The sequence below is a fragment of the Arachis stenosperma genome, chromosome 4 (assembly GCF_014773155.1).
Source record: "Arachis stenosperma cultivar V10309 chromosome 4, arast.V10309.gnm1.PFL2, whole genome shotgun sequence".
NCBI classification, from domain to species: domain Eukaryota; kingdom Viridiplantae; phylum Streptophyta; class Magnoliopsida; order Fabales; family Fabaceae; genus Arachis; species Arachis stenosperma.
This window is the reverse complement of record NC_080380.1, coordinates 76,284,908-76,292,935: the sequence shown is the minus strand read 5'-3', so window position 1 is coordinate 76,292,935 and position 8,028 is coordinate 76,284,908. Positions and strand designations below refer to the sequence as shown.

The following is an 8,028-nucleotide window of genomic DNA, read 5'->3' as shown; positions in this document are numbered from 1 at the left end:
AAAATAAAGCCCCAAAGACAAGGATCTCTGCTATCAGAAGCTTCCAGCATGCTTTAGCGAGGTGCCGCCTGTCCTGCATCTGAAAATCACAAATATCCATATAAAATGAGAACCGGGGGTTCTCAAAATGGTAAAGGTGCCACGTACATAAGATATAAGGCCCTAGGAATGCCAGAGGCAATCCGAGAACGCCGACACTCAGATTACAAAACTTAAAGACTTAAAATAGTATCTATAAATAAGGGTGGTTTTCTAAGGATTCCTAAACTTAACCAAAACCTTAATCTAACCCTCCGTCATCCACTTTCCTCCAAAACCTCTATCTCTAGTAGAATCACACAGACAAGCAAGGAGACAAAGAAAACACAAGTAGTTTACAGATACAGCAAACAGAACATATAGCAGTTAAACATGAATTTCAATTAGGCAAACCCAAGAATGCAAACCAAAGCAAACAAACAAGTGCACATGATGTATGCCTATCCTATGGCTGTTGATATCAACTGTCGGTTACTTAGCCAGCTTGACATGTCTTGGTAGCTAACTGTGAATAGAACACCAAACACATTTATCACAAATACATACCAAAAATTCAATATCCAAAACACTTAATCAACGAATTAGCTAGGATTCCAGTATTCTCACCTTACACAGGCACCAAAGAAGCAAGATTGAACGTTCTCCTTAAGCTAATTCAAGCCTAAACACCGGAATTGAGCAATTTTCAACATAATTGCTCATAAATTTTGAAATTGAGAAGGAAGAAATTGGAAGACAGAAGTGGTTTTCTTACCTAATTATTGACTGGGCTTTGTAGAGTTCGACGCCACGGTCGCATGGCCCTAAACAGTGCGGCGATCGGAGCTCAGAGTGGAAAGTTATATGGATTTGAATCAATACCAAGGGTTTGGAACCATGGAAATGTTCTTGCCCCCTTCCTTGGTTGTGCTTCTGCGTTTCTTGCATGTGGGAGAGAAAGAATGAGCAAAGCTCACGTAAGTAAGTGAATTGGTTGGGCCTACGGGTCTGGTTTGGGTCCAGTTCGATCGGTTCGGCCCAATTTTGAGCCAAATTTTTTAAAATTAGTTTCAAAATTCTTATTTTAATTAGCTCTATCCAATAAAACTATAAAATATGTGATGAGCGGATAATTTATACACTTTTTGGCATTATTTTTAGGTAGTTTTTAGTATGATTTAGTTAGTTTTTACTATATAATTATTAGTTTTTATGCAAAAATCACATTTCTGGACTTTACTATGAGTTTGTGTGTTTTTCTGTGATTTCAGGTATTTTCTGGTTGAAATTGAGGGACCTGAGCAAAAATCTGATTCAGAGGCTGAAAAAGGACTGCAGATGCTGTTGGATTCTGACCTCCCTGCATTCGAAATGGATTTTCTGGAGCTACAGAAGCCTAATTGGCGCGTTCTCAATTGTGTTGGAAAGTAGACATCTTGGGCTTTCTAGCAATATAATAGTCCATACGTCGCCTGAGTTTTGATAATGCAAACTGGCGTTTAAACGCCAACTTTCTACACTTTTTTGGCGTTAAACGCCATAACTAGCATAAAAGCTGGAGTTAAACGCCCAAACTGGCACTAGAGCTGGCGTTTAACTCCAAGAAAAGCCTTTGCACATGAAATCTTCAATTCTCAGCCCAAGTACACACCAAGTGGGCCCGGAAGTGAATTTCTGCATCATTTACTCATCTCTGTAAACCCTAGGTTACTAGTCATTATAAATAGGACCTTTTACTATTGTATTTTCATCGGGAGATCTTTAGATCATTTTTGTGACTATCTTTGTATCACTATTGATCTCTTGATCACGTTTAGGGGGCTGGCCATTTGGCCATGCCTGAACCTTTATCACTTATGTATTTTTAATGGTGGAGTTTCTACACCTCAAAGATTAAGGTGTGCAGCTCCGCTGTTCCTCATGAATTAATGCAATTACTACTGTTTTCTATTCAATTCAAGCTTATTCTTGTTCAAAGCTATTCATTCGCACTTCAACATGATAAATGTGATGATCAAGTGACACTCATCACTATTCTCACTTATGAACGCGTGCCTGACAACCACTTCCGTTCTACATAAAAACAAGCTTGAATGTATATCTCTTGGCCTCCTGGTCCACGACGCATGGTTGCCTCTCCTGACAACAGATCCTTCCATTCTGTGAGATCAGAGTTTTTGTGGTATAAGCTAGAATCAATTGGCAGCATTCTTGAGATCCGGAAAGTCTAAACCTTGTCTATGGTATTCCGAGTAGGATCTGGGATGGGATGACTGTGACGAGCTTCAAACTCGCGACTGTTGGGCACAGTGACAGTGCACAAAAGGATCATTGGATCTTACTCCAACACAAGTGAGAACCGACAGATGATTAGCCCTACGTAACCCGTAGCCGGACCATTTTCACTGAGAGGACGGACGGTAGCTATTGACAACGGTGATTTCCCAACATACAGCTTGCCATGGAAAGGAGTACGCATGACTGGATGAAGGCAGTAGGAAAGCAGGGATTCAAAAGGAACAAAGCATCTCCATACGCTTATCTGAAATATTTCTACCAATGAATTACATAAGTATCTCTATCCTATTTTATATTTTACCTGTCTTTTAATTATCAAAATCCCATAACTATTTGAATCTGCCTGACTGAGATTTACAAGATGACCATATCTTGCTTTAAGCCGACAATCTCCGTGGGATCGACCCTTACTCACGTAAGGTATTACTTGGACGACCCAGTGCACTTGCTGGTCAGCTACGCGGAGTTGTAAAGAAAAAGTGTGAGATCACGATTTCGTGTACCATGTTTTTGGCGCCGTTGCTGGGGATTGTTCGAGTTTGGACAACTGACGGTTTATCTTGTTGCTTAGATTAGGTATTTTTTTCTTTTTATTTTTTTCTTCAGAATTTTTAAGAATGAATTCTAGAGTTTCAGATGATGCTTTTATCATTACATGTCTAATCTTTTTAGACTGAAGCCTTAGACTAACATTGCATGATTCTTGGAATTCTTATTAAAAATTTTGAGTTTCTTATTTTCTTTTTCAAAATAATTTTTGAAAAAAATAAAAAAATTATAAAATCATAAAATCAAAATATTTTTGTGTTTCTTGTTTAAGTCTAGAGTCAAATTTGAAGTTTGGTGTCAACTGCATGTTTTTATTTTTCTAGCATTTTTCGAAAATTCATGCATTATGTTCTTCATTGATCTTCAAGTTGTTCTTGATGATTTCCTTTGTCTGATCTTTAAATTCTCTTGTTTGTGTCTTTTGTTGTTTCTCATGTGCATTTTCAATTTGTTAGTGTCTCTAGAATGAAAATTTCTAAGTTTGGTGTCTTTCATGTCTTTCTTTTCTTAAAAATTTTCAAAAATATGTTCTTGATGTTCATCATGATCTTCATAGTGTTCTTGATATTCATCTTGACATTCAAAGTGTTCTTGCATGCATTCCTTGTTTTGATATTAGTTTTTCATGTGTTACTTTCATTCTGTTATTTTTTTCTCTCATAATTAAAAATTCAAAAAAAAAATTCAAACTTATGTCTTTTCAAATCAATAATACAGAGAATTGAAGATTTAGAACATACAGCAGAAGAATCAAAGAGAAAAAACTGGGCATTCAAAACGCCTAGTAAAGAAGGATTTCTGGCGTTTAAACGCCAACCAGGGTACCTGGCTGGGCGTTTAACGCCCAAGGAGGTAGCCGAGTAGGCGTTAAACGCCAGAATGGATACCATTCTGGGCGTTTAATGCCAAGATAACACCAGGGAGGTAATTTTGTTTTCAAATCAAATATTTTTCAATTTTTCAAGTTTTAAAACTAATTTTTCAAAATCTTATCTTTTTTCATATCCTCTCTTATCAATCATATCTTTTTCAAAATCAAATCTTTTTCATTTTTCTTTTAATATTTTCGAAAATCCTTGCTAACAATTAATGTTGTGATTCAAAAATTTCAAGTTTGTCACCTTCTTGTTAAGAAAGGTTCAATATTTGAATTTTAGAATCATATCTTTTAATTTCTTGTTAGAATCAATTTTAAAAATCAAATTTTTTTAAATTGTTTTTCAATCATATCTTTTCAATCATATCTTTTTAAATTATATCTTTTTCAAATCACATCTTTTTTAATTCTAATTTAAAAATCTCTTTCTAACTTCATATATTTTCAAAATTTATTACCTCTTATCTTTTTCAAAACCATCTAACTACTTCTCTCACCTCTAATTTTCGAAGGTCACTAACCTCTTTTTCAAAATTCTTTTTGATTAACTAATTGTTTTGAATTCTAATCTCTTTTTATTTCAAAAAAAATTCAAAAATTCTCTCTCTCCCATCTCTTTCTATTTAATCACTAATACTTATCCTCCTTTAATAATTCGGACCCCCTCCCTCTCTATAAGTTCGAATTCTTCTCTCTACCTTATCCTTCTATTCTTCTTTTCCTCTGACACATCAAGGAATCTCTATACTGTGACATAGAGGATTCCATACTTTCTTTGTTTTCTTCTCTTTCATATGAGTAGGAACAAAGATAGAGGCATTCTTATTGAAGTTGATCCTGAACCTGAAAGAACTTTGAAGAGGAAGTTAAGAGAAGCTAAAGCACAACTCTCTGGAGAGGACCTGACAGAAATTTTCGAAAAAGAAGAAGACATGGCAGCTGAAAATAACAACAATGCCAACAATGCAAGGAAGGTGCTTGGTGACTTTACTGCACCAACTCCCGACTTCTATGGAAGAAGCATCTCTATTCCTGCCATTGGAGCAAACAACTTTGAGCTGAAGCCTCAATTAGTTTCTCTGATGCAACAGAATTGCAAGTTTCATAGACTTCTATTGGAAGATCCTCATCAGTTCTTGGCTGAATTTTTGCAAATTTGTGATACTGTTAAGACCAATGGAGTTAATCCCGAGGTCTACAGACTTATGCTTTTCCCTTTTGCTGTAAGAGATAGAGCTAGTATATGGTTGAACTCACAACCTAGAGACAGCTTGAACTCTTGGGAAAAGCTGGTCAATGCCTTCTTGGTTAAATTCTTTCCACCTCAAAAGATGAGTAAGCTTCGAGTGGAAGTTCAAACCTTCAAACAGAAGGAAGGTGAATCCCTCTATGAAGCTTGGGAAAGATACAAGCAATTGATCAGAAGGTGTCCTTATGACATGCTTTCAGAATGGAGCATCATAGGTATCTTCTACGATGGTCTGTCTGAGTTATCCAAGACGTCATTGGACCATTCTGCAGGTGGATCTATTCATCTGAAGAAAATGCCTGCAAAAGCCCAGGAATTCATTGAAATGGTTGCAAATAACCAGTTCATGTATACTTCTGAAAGAAATCCTATGAGCAATGGGACAACTCTAGAAGAAAGGAGTTCTTAAGATTGATACTCTGAATGCCATATTGGCTCAGAACAAAATATTGACTCAGCAAGTCAACATGATTTCTCATAATCTGACTGGATTGCAAGCTACATCCAGCAGTAATAAAGAAGCATCTTCTGAAGAAGAAGCTTATGATCCTGAAAACCCTGCAATGGAAGAAGTGAACTACATGGGTGAACCCTATGGAAACACCTATAATTCTTCATGGAGAAATCATCCAAATCTCTTATGGAAGGACCAACAGAAGCCCCAACAAGGCTTCAACAACAATAATGGTGGAAGAAATAGGTTTAGCAATAGCAAGACTTTTCCATCATCTTCTCAGCAACAGATAGAGAACTCTAAGCAGAGTCACTCTGGCTTAGCAATCATAGTCTCTGATCTATCTAAGACCACACTAAGTTTCATGAATGAAACAAGATCCTCCATTAGAAATTTGGAGGCACAAGTGGGTCAGCTGAGTAAAAAGGTTACTGAAACTCTTCCTAGCACTCTCCCAAGCAATACAGGAGAAAATTCTAAGAGAAAGTGCAAGGCCAGAACCATGACCAACATGGCCGAACTTGGAGAGAGTGAGGAGGACGTGATTCCCAGTGAGAAAAACCTCATGGGATGTCCTCTGAATGAAAAGAAGTTCCCCTTTGAGGAACCAAGGGGATTTGAGGCTCATACAGAGACCATAGAGATTCTATTGAACCTACTTCTGCCTATCATGAGCTCTGATGAGTATTCATCCTCTGAAGAGGATGAAGATATTACTGAAGAGAAAGTTGCTAAGTACCTTGGAGCAATCATGAAGCTGAATGCCAAGTTATTTGGTAATGAGACTTGGGAGGATGAACCCCCCTTGCTCACCAATGAACTGAATGACTTGATTAGGCAGACAATACCTCAGAAGAAAACGGATCCCGGAAAATTCTTAATACCTTGTACCATAGGTACCATGACCTTTGAGAAGGCTCTGTGTGACCTGGGGTCAGGCATAAACCTCATGCCACTCTCTGTAATAAAGAAACTAGGAATCTTTGAGGTACAAGCTGCAAGAATCTCACTAGAGATGGCAGACAAATCCATGAAACAGGCTTATGGACTTGTAGAGGATGTTTTAGTGAAGGTTGAAGGCCTTTACATCTCTGTTGACTTCATAATCCTGGACACTGGGAAGAATAAGGATGAATCCATCATCCTTGGCAGACCCTTCCTAGCCACAGCAAAAGCTGTGATTGATGTTGACAGATGAGAGTTGGTCCTTCAAGTGAATGAGGACTACCTTGTGTTTAAGGCTCAAGGACCTTCTTCTGTACACATGGAGAAGAAGCATGAAAAGCTTCTCTCAATATAGAGTTAAAAGGAGCACCCACATTCAAACTCTAAGTTTGGTGTTGGGAGGCCATAACCCTGCTCTGAGTATTTGTGAGGTTCCATGAGAGCTCACTGTCAAGCTATTGACATTAAAAAAGCGCTTATTGGGAGGCAACCAATTTTTACTTATCTATGTTAAATTTCCATTTTCCATTGTTATTTTATGTTTTCTTTAGGATGATAATCATGTGGAGTCACAAAAACAAAAGCAAAAATAAAAAACAGCATTAAAAATAGCACACCCTGGAGGATGAGCTTACTGGCGTTTAAGGGTAGCAGAATGGGCGTTAAACGCCCAGTCTGGCACCATTCTGGGCGTTTAACGCCAGAAAAGGGCACCGGACTGGCGTTTAACGCCAGAAAAGGGCACTAAGCTGGCGTTAAATGCTAGAAATGGAAGAAAGGCTGGCGTTAAAAGCCAGAAATGGGCAGCAACCTGGCGTTTAACGCCAGAATTGGCACTCAAAGAGGCGTTTACATGCCAAAATGGTGCAGGGATGACAAATCCTTGACACCTCAGGATCTATGGACCCCACAGGATCCCCACCTACCTCAACTCACTCTCTCTCTTATTCACATATCCCCATAACACCCTTACCCAAATACCCCTCACCAATTACCTCTATTTCTCTTCTCCATCACCTCTTCACCACTCACATCCACCCACTCTTCCCCAAAAACCCCCACATACCTCACCATTCAAATTCAAATCTTTTTCCTCCCAAACACAACCCCTAATATACGAACCCTACCCTCTCGTTTCACTCCTATATAAACCCCTCATCCATCCTACAAATTCACAAATCAAAAACACTTATCTCCCTCTTGGCCAAACCACTCACACCTCTCCATGTCCTCCACTTCTTCTTCTTCTCTATCCTCCTTTCTTTTTTTGCTCGAGGACGAGAAAACCTTTTAAGTTTGGTGTGGAAAAAGCATTGCTTTTTGTGTTTCTATAACCATTTATGGCACTTAAGGCCCGAGAAACCTCCAAAAAGAGGAAAGGAAAGGCAAAAGCTTCCACCTCCGAGTCATGGGAGATGGAGAGATTCATCTCAAAGATCCATCAAGACCACTTCTATGAAGTTATGGCCAAGAAGAAAGTAATTCATGAGGTCCCTTTCATGCTCAAAAGGAATGAGTATCCGAAGATCCGACATGTGATTTGAAAAGAGGTTGGGAAATTCTCACCAACCCCATTCAATAAGTTAGAATCTTAATGGTTCAAGAGTTCTATGCTAATGCATGGATCACCAAGAACCA

The 8,028-nt window shown here is 38.3% G+C and overlaps 1 non-coding gene across 1 annotated transcript; it reads right to left on the bottom strand.

Moving 5' to 3' along the window:
* Positions 1-5,079: 5,079 nt before the first annotated feature.
* LOC130977274 (small nucleolar RNA R71) lies at positions 5,080-5,187 on the bottom strand. Its single transcript, XR_009084974.1, has one exon. It is a non-coding gene; the product is annotated as a small nucleolar RNA R71 (small nucleolar RNA).
* Positions 5,188-8,028: the final 2,841 nt, after the last annotated feature.